Source organism: Dioscorea cayenensis, chromosome 20 (assembly GCF_009730915.1).
Source record: "Dioscorea cayenensis subsp. rotundata cultivar TDr96_F1 chromosome 20, TDr96_F1_v2_PseudoChromosome.rev07_lg8_w22 25.fasta, whole genome shotgun sequence".
Lineage (NCBI taxonomy): Eukaryota > Viridiplantae > Streptophyta > Magnoliopsida > Dioscoreales > Dioscoreaceae > Dioscorea > Dioscorea cayenensis.
Window position 1 is genome coordinate 9533678 of NC_052490.1, and position 17930 is coordinate 9551607.

The 17930-nt window shown below is 38.5% G+C and overlaps 2 non-coding genes across 2 annotated transcripts; both read left to right on the plus strand.

Annotated features, from left to right (window-relative positions):
* The first annotated feature begins 4006 nt into the window (after window positions 1-4006).
* LOC120252252 lies at window positions 4007-4113 on the plus strand. The gene has a single exon (XR_005533797.1). It is a non-coding gene; the product is annotated as a small nucleolar RNA R71 (small nucleolar RNA).
* Window positions 4114-8105: 3992 nt separating this feature from the next.
* LOC120252398 lies at window positions 8106-8212 on the plus strand. The gene has a single exon (XR_005533931.1). It is a non-coding gene; the product is annotated as a small nucleolar RNA R71 (small nucleolar RNA).
* The last annotated feature ends 9718 nt before the right edge of the window (window positions 8213-17930 follow it).

Here is a 17930-nt window from a genome sequence, read left to right on the forward strand (position 1 = left end):
AGGATGTGCCCTAAGTGAATCGATACACGTTGTACCATCAAGTACAAGTACAGTAGCTCCTGACAGCTCAGGACACCAGTGTTATCACCACGGCCATTCACCGACCTACTCATAATGGCATGCAAGTATCTCTATGCAGGTCGAGAAAGGCACGTGGCCTTGGACACCCCCGGCTCGTACTGATCTTGACCACATAACACTCTATAAGCTCTCTGCGGGGTCAAGGTTGCACGGTAATCAGTCGGTAACTGCGCATATTCCTCTGTATCTGTGAATGCCTCCTCGTACAAGCCAAGTAGTACTGAAAACTGTGTAATGCCCAAGCTTTGGTGGTGTCCAAATACTCTGAACTGAATGGTGTCCACACTGTCGAAGCTCGCATACGATCTATCAAACTCGAATGATGATAGCACCTCCAGTGCAAACTCTCAGATGGCTGGCTCTCTAATCATCAGCAACTGCCGCCAACCACCTTCTGAAACGAGATCCTCGATCTCATCAGTAAACTCATCTCCCTGCTGCATTTCTAGCAATATAGTTGTGTATAAGAATCGAGTCTGCCCAAAACGGATCCTCGATAGGCACTCATAGCGAAGCTGATGCTCTGGAATTACAAACCGCATGCCCTCGGGATCAAGAGATGACTCACGTGGTCTCTTATCAGCTTGCTTCCTTTGACCTAGGTGCCATAATCTGCAAGATTTAAATGAAATTGATCAAACAAGTTGATAAACCAATGCTGCAGAAATCCACACCGTCGTGTGGAATTTCCGCACGCTCATGTAGATCCATGGGGCGTGAGAACCGCACGGCTACGCTTCAACAATCCAAAAATACAACTTAATAATACTTCTAACTTCGTTCTAAACATAAATCATCTTTCCAATTGAAGAAACGAAGCATTATTAACCAGGTTAATCACTAGAAACCATGAATTGGTAAGGAAGATGATAAAAACAAAACTTACCGACGAGATGGAGTGAGAAAATGAAGAACCACCCAGAAAACTTCACTAAAATCCAACCAAATTAGCACTCTGAACTCGGAGAATACTGTGAGAGTGCTTTCAGGCGAATAGAAGTCGTGAAGAGAGAGAGGAACTATCCTCTTTTAAACAGAACTCACAACTTTTGGCGTTCTATGCATCTCCACGGGCGTGTGAAAATTTCCCACGCCCGTGCGCCTCACTTCAAAAGCACTACGGGGGTGTGCGCATACCCATGTGCTCTTTCGGGAAAATGTTCCTTTGACTCTGACTGCTGTCGCACGGGCGTGCGGAAAACATTCACGCCCGTGCTTCCGAATCACAGGGGCAGCCGCACGCCCCTGTGGCTTCTCTGGACATCTGAGAAAAATACTAAATGTTACACACGCCCGTGTGGAATTTCCCCATGGGCGTGGACATTCACATGCCAAACTCACAGGGGCAGCCGTACGCCCCTATGTCTTCTCGGGATGGAGAGAACTCCTCTGCAGAGTATCACACGGGCGTGCGGAAATTACCCACGCCCGTGCATGGTTCACAAGGTCGCTCACAGGGATGAGTCCACGCCCCTATGTGCTCTCAGGAAAATCTTCCCAACTCTGCAGTAATTCACATGCCCGTGCGGAAATTACCCACGGGCGTGTGGCAGTCGCATGATCGTTCACAGGGGCAGTCGCACGCCCCTGTGCCATCTCTGGATGGGCTCGCAGTATACACCCACGAGAGTGTGGAAATTCTACACGCCCGTGTGTTTTCTCTGGATGACTTAGAAAAAATCTGCAGGCTCTGCAGAAAATTTCTGAACATGCTTACACACTCCGAGCCTGCCCTAATATGCAATTTTTACCAGTGAAAAACACAAAATATAACCCAAACGACCAAACTTTCTCCAATTCCTCATAAAGCACACGATGACTTTAAAAACCCACAATAAAATCGCAGCACAAGCATCTAAAAGATCAGACATCAACACTTAACAATTTATTCATGAAAACGTACTAAACTAAAAGATAAGAAAACAGTAAACACTTGGGTAGCCTCCCAGGAAGCGCTTGTTTAATGTCACTTAGCTTGACGTACCTTGTCTTATCTCACGGGGATTCGTGAATGAAGGACGCCCACTTACCCATGACTTGAAAGCATAATGAGCAAAGTCTCTTGAGGGTAGAGGGTGTATTATCGGGCTTTGGATCGTCTAGCAATGGTTCATCCAACTTTCTTGGTTCATGTACGTCTCCAACAGTCTTGGACCATTTTCGATGGCGTCTCCTAGCCCTCTTCATTTTCCGGAGCACCTTCTTCACTATCCCCGCGGTAGATGTTACTTCTTCAGTCGACCCAAGCATCATTACTTCTTCATTGCTCTCCTCTTGGTCGAACAAACCTTCATATGGATCCGGGTTGAACATTTCCTGCATGTATTCATCAACAAGCTCATCAGTAGTGTCTAGAAAATACAAAGTGTCATCATAATTGAGAGAATGCCGGATGGCTTCAGCAAGGCGGTAAGTGAGTTTGTCATCTCCAACTCTCAATGTGAGCTGTCCGCCGTCCATGTCAATCAATGCTTTGGAAGTCCACAAGAACGATCTCCCAAGTATCAAGGGTACATCCGCATCCTCATGGACATCTAGCACTACGAAGTCAACCGGAAAAATGTACTTGTCCACCTTGACAAGCATGTCTTCAATGATACCTCTCGGATGTCGCACCATTCGGTCCGCCAATTGTAAAGTCATCCGAGTAGGCCTAGGCTCTCCCAAGCCTAGTTTTTGGAAGAAAGTGTATAGCATGAAGTTGATACTTGCCCCTGAATCCGCCAATGCCATTTCCTCACCTAAGTTGCCGATATTACACGGAATGATGAAGCTTCCTGGGTCTTTTTTCTTGTTCGGCATGTCCTTTTGCAGCACCGCCGAGCATGAAGCATCTAGCACCACTGAAGAACTCTCCTCCAACTTGCTCTTGTTAGTCAACAAGTCTTTCAGGAACTTCACATACTTAGGCATTTGAGCTAATGCCTCTACAAAAGGAATGTTGATGTGGAGTTGCTTGAATAAACTCAGGAATTTCTTTTACTGTTCATCCCCTTGGTCATTCTTTAATCTAGAGGGATAAGGGATTCTTGGTATGAAAGGTGGGGATGCCACTTCTTTCCCTTTCTTTGCTCCCTCCTCAACCCCTACAACCTCGGGTGCGTGTTCTTTTGGATCCTCACTTGGAAGCCTCCCTTCAACATCACGACCACTTCTCAAAGTGATCACCTTCACATGTTCTCTAGGGTTGGTTTCCGTATTGCTTGGTAAACTTCCATGTGGCCTTTCGGAGAGAGACTTCGCAATTTGCCCCACCTGATTTTCAAGGTTGTGCAAAGAGGGTATGTGGTTGCGAAGTGTAGCCTCGACTGATTCAAACCGTGTATTTGCAGATTGAACAAATCTAGCCAAGTGCTTCTCTAAATCCGATATTAGGGTTTCCAAACCTAAAATTCTGTTTTCCACTTGAGGGGCTTGTTGTTGTTGTTGGAAACCCGGTAGCCCCATGGCCTTTTGTGGTCCTTGATTACTCCATGAAAAGTTGGGATGATTCTTCCAACCTGAATTGTAAGTATTGCTATATGGGTTCCCTTGAGGTCTCATGCCATTACCTACAAAGTCAACGTTTTCCACTGAAGAAACATCACCAATAATGATCGGGTAATCGGAGGGAGCATGTCCTTCACCACAACCGGTGCAATTGGTTACGGCCGCAACTCTATTCGAAGCTATGAGATCTAGCTTCTTACTAAGACTCTCTACTTGCACCGCCAATGAGGTTACTGCATCAATTTCATGCAGACCAGCCACCATTTTCTTCTCCCTAGCATTCCATTGGTAGCTATTTAACCACATTTCCTCAATTAATTGACGAGCCTCATCGGGAGTTTTGCTACCTAAGGTATCTCCTGCTGCCACATCCAAGAGTTGCCTTGTACTCGGGTTCAAACCATTGTAAAAGGTTTGAACAATCATTCACTCCAGGAATCCGTGTTGCGAACACTTTCTCAGGAGCTCCTTGAACCTTTCCCATGTCTCGAATAGAGACTCCAATTCCAACTGAACAAAGGACGAGATCTCATTCCTAAGCTTTGCTGATTTTCCAGGAGGAAAATAACGGGCTAGAAAAGCTTCTACCATCTCCTCCCATTTAGTGATTGATGCTCTGGGTAATGAGTGTAGCCACTGCTTCGCTATCCCCTTCAAGGAAAATGGGAAGGCTCTCAATTTGATGGCATCATCCGTCACCCCATTTATCTTCAGCATATCGCACACCTTGAGAAAGCTCTCTATGTGACTGTTTGGATCCTCATTGGCCAAACCGTTGAATTGTGCAGACTGCTGCAGTATATGGATGAATGCCGGCTTTAGCTCAAAGTTCTGAGCTGTAATCGGGGGACGCACAATACTCGATTGTGTCCCCAACACTGAAGGTCTGGCATAATCAGATAGTGTTCGCTGTTACTCATTTTGTTCTGCCATGTTTTCAGATTCCTCTCCTTTTAAATCAGCTAAATTATGGTGTTCTTACACAGGTTCTTTCCCTTTTCTTCTAATAGTACATTCAAGCTCAGGGTCTCCTTCAATCAATATTGATGGATTCTCTCGGGTCATAACCTGGAGCTGCACCGAAAAGAAAGAAAAAGAAAATCAGAACAATGATAGTATAAGAAGACGTGAAATAGAATGTGTGTTGAAATAGCTAAGAAAACAAAGTGCAAAGTATCTCTAAACGCCTAGCTCCCCGGCAACGGCGCCAAAAACTTGACAAGGTCCCCTTTACGTATATTCCGCAAGTGCACGGGTTTGTCGAAGTAATAATCCCGGGTGAGCGGGTATCGAATCCACAGGGAGTAGGGAATAAAAATACTTAATTCGATTCTTAGCTATGCAGAAGATCAATGATAATGAGTGTGATAATGATTCAATTCTCAACAATAAAAGCAACAAGTAAGAGAGCAAAAGTAAAGAAGGGGATAAGGCAATCGATAAAGATGGGGTACCCGGATAATTGTTTCAAGTGCAAGAACTCTCTATTATGCTTCCTAATCAATACAATTGTGAGTCATGGAAATCCTTAATTACATAGTCCCAAATCTAAGGTCAACTATGCCTAACTCTATACATGTCCCGGAGAAGAAATCGAACAATCTCAACACCTCGCACTCGTATAGAGTTGCAATGAACTCAAGGGATTCCAAGTGATAAATCTCTTCCTTATTATAGACCTAACCCCTTGGTCCAGGTGGAAGGTCCCTAACCACAATTGAACCCTAGATACTAAGATCACCTCAACGCTTCACTCCGTTGCACGCGCAACTAAGCCCCAGTGGAAGGTCATCCCTTAGACGATTCACTCTATTATAGCCGCAAAGAACTCGAGGAACGGAGGTAGAATCTATCACGCCGGAGGGAAAAGGGACGCTCTTGTACCTCTCGACTCACAATCTGAACCCTCTCCAACCTAGCTTTGTCTAACGCTCATGGTGTGTCACTCACTCACAAGGTTACTAATAAGAACTCTCAACCCTAGTGTCACTCTATGGGAAATGTTCATACAATCAAGCATTCAATGTTGGAACTCACAATAAACATCAATTTATTGAAAGCATAATAAAGAGGTTCAAAGAAACAAATACATCCTAGGGTTCACAATACCCGAGTACCCACTAGGGGTTTAGCTCTCCATGGAGCTAAGTACAATCAAAGAAATAGAATGTAAAAGCAATGAATCCATAAAGAAACCCCCTCGATAGTCGTGTCGATGGTCTTGTGGAAAGTCCTCTACTCGTCGTCCAAGGATTCCCTCGTCCGACATAGGATACGCCTCGACGGAAGTTCTCCTACCAACCTTCTTCCTAAGGAATGACGATGTCGGAGCCGTAGAACCTCTCCAAAACCTTTGCCAATACCACTCGAAACCCTAGCGGAAACCCTCCCTCAAGTTGGGAAAAAGATGGAGAAAATAATACCAAAATCGGGGCTGATTCGGCTTTAAATACGGCTGGAATCAGGCGACTACACGGGCGTGGATGCTCCACGTGCCCGTGCGGAGTTTCCACACGGGCGTGGATAATTTCCACACGCCCGTGTGGATTCTCTGTTTCTCTGGTTTCTCGGCCGGCTGTGAGTAGTACTGCTACAGTATATGCTACAATGCTCTGCTACAGTATTCAACCTGAATAGCTTCCCAATTCCATACTTTCATCGGGGTAACGCAAACGGGCACATGTTCACATCGTGGATCACTTATTTCTTCAATGGTGTACACGTTGGTGGAGCTCTTGTTCTATGTGCATAAGTCGGAATGATCGAATGTGACTGCCTTTGTGCCCCTCCAAATGGATGTGCCCACTCGAATACGAGGAGATTCGCACACACTCTAGCATCTCACACCTGACCTATGTCTTCGCGTTTGTACCTTAGCAAGATTTCCTCCAAAATTGGTGCATTATGATCCACATTGGCCTATTTCCTTCATACTTGGCCTCACAACCCTACCTGCATAAAAGTAACATAAAAACACACATATTAGTGTAAAAACCCGAGAAAAGTAATGCTCAACATAAGGAATGAACGCTTCGCATTCATATCACACAAGCACTTATCAACAAGGAATACAAATTTTTCCACCCGGACGATCACATCCTCCACAATCCCACAAGGCTTCCTTGTTGATCGATCTGCCAATTGTAAAATTATTTTCATGGGTCTAAGTTCATCAAGACCAAGCTTCAAATACATGGTATAGGGCATAACATTAACGCTTGCCCTTGAGTCTGCTAGGGCATTCTCTTGAACTCCACCATCAAGTACACAAGGAATTATGAAGCTTCCCGGATCTTTCAATTTTTGTGGGAGCTTCTTCTCCAAAATGGCCGAGCAATTTCTCATGAGTGCAACTGTGCCTTCTTCTTCCAATTTCTTCTTGTTTGTTAGCAATTCTTTTAAAAACTTGGCATACTTGGGCATTTGAGTCAAAGCTTCCACTATCAAGATGTTTACGTGGAGTTGCTTGAAGATGTTGATGAATTTTCTAAATTGCACATCCTCCTTATCTTGCTTCAATATGGCCGGATAGGGGATTGGAGGTTTGTACTCAGATGGCTTTGATGAACCCTTTGGTGGAATTTCCTTGTTTTCACCTTGCTTGTTTTTCTCAATGACTTTCTCAATTATGTTGGGGTCTTCCACTTCGGCTAACCCAGTTTCTTTGACACTTGGGTCAACTCCGACCCTTGTCTCAATCTGTCTCCCGCTTCTAAGGGCAATGGCCTTCAAGCGCTCTCTTGGGTTCTCTTTAGTGTTGCTAGGAAGACTGCCTGAAGGTCGCTCAGAATTTGCTTTAGCAAGCTGCCCCACTTGATGTTCAAGTGATTGTACAGAAGCATGAAGATTTCTCAAAATGGAGCCTATCTCATTGAACTGTCCGGCATGTTGAGCAAGCTGAGCATTCACCTTATTGAACTGAGAATCCATACTGTTTGTTATACTATTAAACCTTGATTCAATGTTGATCATGAACTTGGCAAGTAGATCTTTAGTAGTGAACCTCTTCTCTAGCACTGGTTGTTGCATTTGGGGACCTTGTGGAGGTGGTGTAGCTTTTTGTTGTTGCCCCTGATTCCATGAAAAGTTCAGGTGGTACTTCCACCACTGATTATAAGTCTAGTTGTAAGGGTTCCCTTGTGGCCTTTGTCCTCCAATATAATCAACATTCTCAAATGGGGCAACGGAGGAGCTAGCAATAGGATTGGGTGACTCCATGCCCTCCACCACAACTGCTACAACTCATCACTGACTCTGACTTCGAGCTACGGCCCATGAGCATGTCTAACTTCCGAGACAACACATCAACCTTTGCGGCAAGAGCATCATTGGAACTAACTTCATAAATTCCAGCCCCTTTCCATGGTGCACCTCTTGAGGCCCAATGAGACTAATTGCTTGCCATTGATTCAAGGAGTCGCTTGGCTTCGTCGGGGTATTTGTCACTAAGAGATCCACCCGCTGCGGCATCAATTAATTGATGAGTTGCATAGTTCAACCCATTGTAGATAATTTGAACCCGCATCCAAGAAGCAAAGCCATGATGGGGACATCTCCGAAGAAGGTCTTTGAATCTCTCATAAGCTTCAAATAGTGTCTCCGACTCTCCTTGTTTGAATGCCAAAATTTTTTGCCTTAGCTTCACCACTTTGCTAGGAGGAAAATACCTTCTCAAAAAATTTTCAACCATATCTTTTCATGTATTGATCGATCCCGGCGGTAAGGATGTGAGCCACCGGTATGCTCTATCTCTCAAACTGAATGGAAATAGTTGTAGCCGGATTGCATCATCTGTCATCATGTTTATCTTGAAAGTGGAACAGATTTGAAGGAAACGGGAAAGATGATCACGGGCACCTTCATGTGTAAGACCATTAAATTGGACTAAATTTTGGACCATGCCGATGGTGCTTGTCTTGATCTCAAAATTATTTGTGGCGATGGATGGCCCTTGCATACTAAATTCTTCGCATGTCAATTGCAGCCTTTCATATTCGGATACAGTACGTCTTTCTTCATCCATGATTACAGATTCTGTGTCCTTAATTTCGATGTTTCTTTCACTAATGCTTTCACCCACTTCTCTAAGTCTTTGATGCAAAGTTCTCTCAATTTCACTGTCTTGCGTAACTAAATTTGATAGATTTGCACGTGTCATGCACCGTATCTTGCAAAGTCAATAAAGATAAAGAAAGTGAAGCTCAAAAAGAAGTAAAACAAATGAAAAGAAGAAATAAAATAAAAAAAAATGGTTAGAGCAATAAGCTAGAAGTTTCCTATAATTCCTTAAGTCCCCGGCAACGGCGCCAAAAACTTGGTTGCTTGCCCGTAATTGTACGAGGTCAACAAGTAATACGCAGTGAGTGACACAGGGGTCGTATTCTACAGGGCTAAGGAGATCCTATTACTCCTCCGTAACTTACTTTCTAACCTTACAACTTAAACATGTTATTTCACTCTAATACATGCAACAATACTAATAAATCACAAGTATAACAATTCCAAGGCAAGCAAGAAATCACAAGAGCAATGATGATGATAAATAGGCCTAGGGATGAGGATCCCCATGAGGGGTCATCATGATATATGGATGCATAAGAACAACATGGCAACGGTGATTTGGACTGATGGATCTCAAAATTTAGTTCAACCCCAATCTCTCGGTGGTTAAACGCTAATCCCATACGAATAATGACAATAATCTCTCCCTAATCACATTCCTATGATTGCATTAAGCGAAGGAAGATCATGCAATAAGGATACACTTAACCTATGTCCATACTTATAATTCGGAGGGGCTACCAACATCCAAATTTCTCGGCATGTCGATATAAGAATACTCCTTCTAGCTCATTAATGATCTAGTACATGCGAGTAGGTCACATCTACATGTACAACTCAATAAAGAACTAAGGATCTCTCTATTTTATAGTTCTAGACATGATGAACAATGAGCCAACCCATAAATCACACCAATGCATTTCAAAATAAAAGTATAGCATCCACAATACATGATGAACCCCCAAAGGTTCACCTACATCCGGCGGCCTTGGGGGTCTAGTGTGCCATCATACAAACAAGAATCACAAACTCAAGAAACATAAGAAACAAAAGCATAAATAGCACTCCCTAGTCCGAATGATAGTGAAGAAGAATGATGCCGTCCGAATGACGCTTCCTCTAGCCCAAGGAATGCCGAATGTTTCTCCTTCCTTGATGATGAAGCTCTCCCCTTAAAGTTCAAGCCCTTGATCACCTCCAAGCCTCAAGCTAACTCTCCTCAAGATGATGTTTTTATTTTTCCTCCCTACTCCAAAGTGTTGCCTGCCCAAGATCACAAAAGTCCCTTCAAAAGAGCCTCCAAATGCCCTCATATACTCCCATTATACTCCCTCTCCAAACCAACCCGTACGCCCTCAAAATAGACTCAAAACACCCTCCAAATGGCCTCCATACTGGTGGTATACCATCTCAAATTGGCCTCTATACTGGCCGTATACTGGCTCAATGAGCTCCTCATTGAGGCCATTTGGGGTAGGCAAAAATGCACTCCAACTCAAGTAATAGTATCCATACTGGCTCAATGAGCACCTCATTGAGCCCATATGCCTTCAAACACATTATCCTCTTCTCTGGCTACAGTAATCATCTCGGGCTCAATCCAGGGCAGCATTGAGACCGTATGCCATGGTTTAACTTTTGACTTGAAAACTTTCCAGGTGCTAGAGTGGCAACTACAGTGACCATGCCACAGCACCACTGCTACAGTACTCCTGTTGCAGTATTTTCACTATAGTGGATATGCTACAGTACAGTGACCTGGTTTTCTTCTCTTTTTCACCCAAATTGTATCTTCGTGTTCTCCATGGCGTTTTCGTGCCCTGTAAAGCAAACAACACACGATTATGCACAAAACGGGCATCAATCCTTATAGAAATACATGCTAAATATATCAAATATATACACTAAAATATGCACATTTAGACACTATCACTATAAGGATAGTATTTCCTACATAACCTACCTTTCAAGGAAGCCTATGTTTGATCACAAAGAGATATAAATAGGAGTAGCAGGAGAATTACAACCAATTAAGCAGGAGAATGGGGAGTTTTCTAGAAAATTGAGTAAAAGAAAATAACAACTCAAAATCACAATAGAAGCCATTATTAAAAATTTTTTTTAAAGAAAAGAGCTTAACTCAAACACATTATGATTTTTAATAAGATAGAGATTGATTACAATAAGATAGAGAATTTATTGAAAAGAAAGTTGCAAGTATAAGAAAACCATGATATAATAAACACATAGATTATCTTTCAATTAGTTGAGTTTTACCATCATTTAGCTTCTTCTCATCACTAATCTAAGCAAGTAAATCTACCATGAGTTTTGAAACTAAAAGGGGCCATGATCATCTTTACATTAGCACATGCCTCATTTAATAGCTATAGAAGTGGTACTCCAAAAGGGCTAGGGGTGCCTATTGTTTGAAGAGAACTATAAGTTTTCGTAAAAGTGGATGTGGGATTGACAACCATTTTATAGAAAATATCATATTGTAGAACTCTTTTACCTTTAGAGCAACATAACTTAAGATGCAAGGGCTACAAGTGTAAGCCAAAAAGGCCTTGAGAGGTGCAAGTATGTTGGACAAGTTGTGCCCAACATCCTTTTCTTGGGATACCAAATCTCTTCTAGTGTTTCAGCTACTAGAGGTGTCATGGGCATTGGTTGGCTACCTAACCAGAATCCAAAATTTTTTACTCGACACAAATTTATTTAGTTTTGGGAAAGGCAACACAATCCATACCTATCGGGTAACTAGTTGACTAGTTACCCAATTTTGCATGTCAAATACCAACCAAAACTGAATTTATCATTTATTTTATATTTGTAAATTATTTATTTTCATATTAATGATTAAATTATTGGAAAATCATTTTAGGAAAAACAATATGATATCATTAAAAATAATAAATGAAATGAATAATCTAATGATGACAAATGAATTGAAATGTTTTAAAAATCAATGATAATAAAAAGCATTTTTGAGCTCATTTGTATAGTATATAAAGGCAAGGTTTATATAAAAATTGAAATTTGCAACAATCAGAAACTAGGATTTTCACCTTTTTAAACTTATATATTATTGTACAATAGTGTATTATATTAAACCCAACTTGAGTCATGTAACTAAAATATTTTTTTTCTCGAACCGAACCTGACCTTCAAAAACATGGGGTTTTCCAAAATCCCAACCTAAACTTGAACTTAATGGGTCAATCAATCAAATTTTTGTTCATTTATTTTCTAGTTTTGCTAGGGTTTATGGTGTTTAGAGTTTCTTAGATGATCCCATATGACACTGACCAAAATGAACACACATCAAATACAAAGCAAACCACTGAAAGTACCCGCATTAGCAGCAATGCCTTTTAGAAGGACATAAATGAACCTAGAAACACCAAACTGATAAATAGCATGAATCTCAATAAGCCTTCCTTTTGAGATAATAAAAATCCTCATAAAATTATTTGGTAATTTTCACTGAAAAACATAGCAAAAAATAGCCCTATAAAATTATACAAATCAAGAAAAAAAAAAACTAGATTCTTTTACATAACTGTGAGTAAAAATCACTCACTCTTGCATGCACTAGGAGGTTAACTAAAAAACCACAAGGAACAAAGAAAATCAAAACAAAGGATCAGAAAGTATCACTCTCAATGCCAGAATCATCATCAGAGGGAATGGCAGAGGTGTCCAAATCCCCCAAATCTATAGAATCCATGCCAACATGCCGAGTTGGCCTCAAAGGGGAGGTACGCTCCAGAGATAACCGCAGCCACAAGTGCTCGGTAATGCATACCACGCTCCGCTGTAGCCATCGAAACTCAGCGGATGAACACAAAATCCACTCGGGAGCATGAGGTAGTGACCATGATCGTAGACGAGAAGAGTTGGCCTATGATGAAAGGGTAGGGGTATCAATATCTGTAAATGGTGGATCATCGGGCGACGTGACCCTGTACTCGGTACCTCGGGCAGTTTGAACCCTGTGCGCCATCCTCATCAAATGCAATGCCTCGAGGGACATCAGAGGCACACCTTCTACCATTCGCATCCTATGGGTCCCCTGAAGGTCGCCAAAGATGGCCGACCAACCAAGTAGTATATGGGCCGATACGACTAGATGCCCCCTGATGAGAAATAGATACAACGATCTCATATCCTAAATGCATGTGAAACCCGTCCACCATGCTGAATAGAAAATCAAAATCTCGCAAACTGACGATTCCCGTCTTGTCACCGCGACCTGTCAGAGTGTGACTAAGCAGGTAATGGATTAGCATAGCACTGGGCAGCGGAGTGCGGTAGCCTTGATTTGACAGAGATCATAAGTCAGACATGAACTCAATCGTCACCAGGCATTACTAAGTGACTCTCCTGCCGATCTGGAGGTAGGCAAGACGTCATAGGTAGTGGTGTGCATAAACTCGACATCGTATAAGCCTAAATGGATAGAGAACTCAGTGAGGCTCATACGATGTAACGCGCCAAAAACCTGGAAATGAATGAAGTCGGTGATGTGTTCTCTACAAGTATACGGGTCACACACAAGTAATATAGTAGTACCCCTTAAGGGGTAGGGTTGTCAAACCTCAGGGACTTTGACAACTCTCCTTTTCATATGTCCCGCAAGTGCACGGGTTTGTCGAACTAATAAATTCCCAGATGAGGGGTATTGTATCCACAGGGAGTAAGGAATAAAAACACTTAAAATTTTTCTTAACTAAGTGAAAGATGAATAGTGATATGTGTGATAAGATGTAAAATAACACAAAAGTAAAAGAACAAGAAAGAGAGCACAAGTAACGGAGAAGGTAAGGCAATCGATATAAATAGGGTACCAGGATATTGTTCCGCCTAGGACAATCATTTCAACTGCAAGAACCCTCTATTATACTTTCTAACTGATGCAATAATGAGTCGTGGAGATCCTAAAATACATGGTCCCAAATCTAAGGTCAATCATGCCTAACTCTATACATATCCCGGAGGAGAAATTGAATAACCTCTCAACCTCGCACTCGTACAGAATTACAATGAGTTCTAGGGATTCCAAATGATAATAGGGTTAGAGTTTTGTTTGAAAAATATGAGATATTTTGAAAAGAAAACATTGGATTAGTGTTTTGATTGAAAAATAGGGGATATTACTATAAGAAACCATACGATAAGGGTTTTGATTAAAAAATAATAGACGTTCCGAAAAGAAAACATGGGATTAACGTTTTGATTGAAAAATATGTGACATTCTGCAACGGACAAAATAAGATTAGGATTTTGATTAAAAACCAAAAAAATAGGGGATAGTTCCAAAACAAACATGATTCAGATTTTGATTGAAAGACACTATTAGCAATATTTTCCTTTGGAAATATTGTCTTTTTTCAAAAAAATATGAGACATTTCGAAACATAGGATTACGGTTTTGATTAAAAACTAAAAAAGTAGGGGGATACCTCCAAAAGATAACATATGATTAGGGTTTTGATTAATAAATAACAAACATTAATATAAGAAAACATAAGATTAGGGTTTTAATTAAAAACCAAAAAAATTGAGGAGATTTCAAAATGAAAACTTAGGATTCGGGTTTTGATTAAAAAACAGCAGACATTCCCAAAAGAAAACATAAGATTAAGATTTTAATTCAATAATAGGAACCATTCCGAAAAGAAAACATAGGAACATGGTTTTGATTGGAAAATATGATAGATTACCAAAAAAACATATTATTATTGTTTTGATTAAAAAATAGCAAGCATTTCCAAAAGAAAGCATATGATTAGGGTCTTGATTTAAAAATATGAGGCATTACTGTATAAAATACATAGGATTAGGGTTTTGTTTCAGAAATAGCGGACATTCGAAAAGGAAAAGAATATATTAGGGGTTTGATTGAAAAATATGGGACATTTCAAAAAGATAACTTATGATTCGCGTTGTGATTGAAAGATTGGAATAGTAATGTTTTCTTTTGGAAATGTCTCCATTTTTTCAAAACAAAAGATTTGGATTTTGATTGAAAGATACTAGACATTTCAAAAATATAATATAGGATTAGGGTTTTGATTGAAAAATAGCAAACATTCCAAATAAAACATAGGCTAGGGTTTTGATTGAAACATAGGAGATATTCCTAAAAGAATAAATAGGATTAGGTTTTCGATTTAAAAAAAGGACACATTCTGATTAAAGTTTTGATTAAAAAATAGCAGACATTTCCTTACAACAATCCAATGTCTCCTATCTTTCAATCAGAACCCTAATACTATTATTTCTTTTCTTCATGCTTGTCATTTATCCCTTTTGAATCAAAATTATAACGCCCTAATCATTTGTTTTCTTTTTGGAATGACACCTATTTTTCAATCAAAAACTTAATCCTTTATTTTTTTTGAAATGTTTGCTATTTTTGAAACAAAACCCTAATCCTATGATTTCATTTCAGAATGTCTCATATTTTTTAATCAAAACTCTAATCCAATGTTTTCTACTAGAAATGTCCTTTATTTTTTGGTTTTCAATCCAAACCCTAATCCTTCGTATTCATATAGTAATGACTCCTATTTTTCAACCAAAACCCTAATCCTATGTTTTTATTTCTAGAATACCTACTATTTTTGATTCGAAATCCGAATCCTACATTTTATTTTCATAATGTCTCATATTTTTCAACCAAAACCCTAATCCTATATTTTTTTTTGGGAATGCTTGCTATTTTTTTATTGAAGAAAATGAGACATTGTGAATACATAATTTTAGTAGGGTTTCTTTGTTTTTTTTTGTTAATGTCTAATTTTTTTAATCAAAACCCTAATGCTATGTTTACTTATAGTAATGTCTCCTCTTTCACAATCAAACCCCTATTCCTATGTTTTTTCCCAAAATTCCTACAATATTCAAATCAAAACCATAATTATATGTTTTCTTTTCGCATTCAAAAACAATCCTATGTCTTTTATTCTAGAACATAGGATTGAAATCACTAATCCAATGTTTTATTTGCAAAATAACGGACATTCCAAATGATAGTTTGAAACGGCTCCTATTTTTTTGAATCAAAACCCATAATCCTTTGTCCTATTAAAAAAATATTAATATCTCCTATTTTTCATTTAAAACCCTAATCGTAAGTTTTTTTTATCATAGTAATGTCACATATTTTTCAATCAAAACCCTAATCTTAAGTTTTCTTTTGAGAATATCTCCTTATTTTTAATCAAAACAATAATCCTATGCTTTCATAGATAATGTCTCATATTTTTCAATGAAAACCATAATCCTACATTTTCTTTTCGAAATGGCTCCTATTTTCGAATCAAAAGAGTAATCCTATGTTTTCTTCTAGGAATGTTTGCTATTCTTCAATCAAAACTCTAATCCTTTGTTTTCTTTTGGAAAATAACCCTATTTTTAGGTTTTTATCAAATCCCTAATCCTATAATTTTTTGAATGTCTCATATTTTTTAATCAAAACCAAAATCTTAAGTTTTTTTTTTTGTTATGCCTCCTATTTTTTAATGAAAATAATAATCTTATGTTTTCTTTTGGGAATGTCTCCATTTTTTTAATCAAAAAAAATAATCCTATGTTTTAATTTACAATGTTTCATATTTTCCTGTAAAAGACTTAATCCAAAGTTTTCAACTTTGAATCAAAGCCACAATCCAATGTTTTCTTTTCCTACTCCTATCTTTTGAATGAAAACATTAATCCTATGTTTTCTCTTCTTTTCAAATGTCCCCTTTCTTTTGTTTTGGAATGTCTGTTATTTTTTAATCGAAATCCTAATTGGAATGTGTTCTATTTTTTATTCAAAACTCTAATCCTATGTTTTCTTTTATGAATGTATGTTTTTTTTTAATCAAAACAATAATCATACATTTGTTTTTGAAGTCTCTAATATTTTTTAAATAAAACCTTAATCCTATGTTTTTTTAGAATGCACCATATATTTAAATCAATATCCTAATCTTATGTTTTCTTTTGTTAATGTCATATTTTTTAATCAAAGCCCTGATGTTATGTTTTCTTATAGTGATATCTCCTATTTTTCAATAATACCCTAATCCTATGTTTTCTTTTCTTAATGTAAACTAATCCAATGTTTTCTTATAGTAATATCTCCTTTTTTCAATCAAAACTTTTATACTATATTTTTCTTTCTTAATGGTTCCTATTTTTGAATAAAAAATCTATTCCTTTCTTTTCTTTTCGGAATTTCTACTATTTTTAAATCAAAATTCTAAATCTATGTTTTCTTTTAGAAATGTTTGGTATTTTTTAATCAAATCTCGTATCCTTTGTTTTTTTGTGGACATGTCCCATATTTTTCCGTTTTTAACCAAAACCCCAATTCTATGTTTTCTTGATGTAATGTATCATATTTTTTAATCAAAACCCTAACCGATGTTTTCTTTTCAGAATGTGTTTTGTTTTTCAGTTTTGAATCAAAACCTTAATCTTTTTATTTTTGTTTCAAAATGTTGAATTTTTTTAAATCAAAAGACTAATCCTATCTTTTGTTTGAGAGTCTCTTCCTATGTTTTCTTTTCGTAATGGCTCATATTTTTTTAATAAAAATCCTAATCTTATGTTTTCTTTTAGGAATGTCTCCAATCCTTAAATCACAACTATAATCCTATGTTTTCTTTTCGAAATGTCTCAAATTTTCCAATCAAAACAATAATCCTATTTTTTTGGAAAATCTACTATTTTTTAATCAATTCCACAATCCTATGTTTTCATATAATAATGTATCCTATTTATCAATTAAACCCTAATCCTATGTTTTCATTTCTGAATGGCTCAACCTTTTGAATAAAAAACCCAATCCTTTCTTTTCTTTTCGGAGTGTCTGCTATTTTTTAATCAAAACCGTAATCTTATATTTTCTGTTGGGGATGTCTGCTATTTTTATTCAAAACTCAAATCCTATAATTTCCTTATGAAATGTCCCCTATTTTTTGGTGTTTAATCAAAATCCTAATCCTATGTTTTCTTATCGTAATGTCTCATATTGTTCAATGAAAACCATAATCCTATGTTTTCTTTTCGGATTGTCTCCTATTTTGAATTAAAACCCTAATAATATGTTTTATTTTTGCAATGTCTCCTATTTTCCCATAAAAAACTAATTCTATGTTTTGTTTTCAGAATGTCTCCTATTTCTTCATCGAACCTTAATCCAATTTATTCTTTTTGAAATGGCTTCTATTTTTTAGTTTTGAATGAAAACACTAGTCCTTTTCTGCGTTTTCGTAATGTCTCCTATTATTTTTCAAATC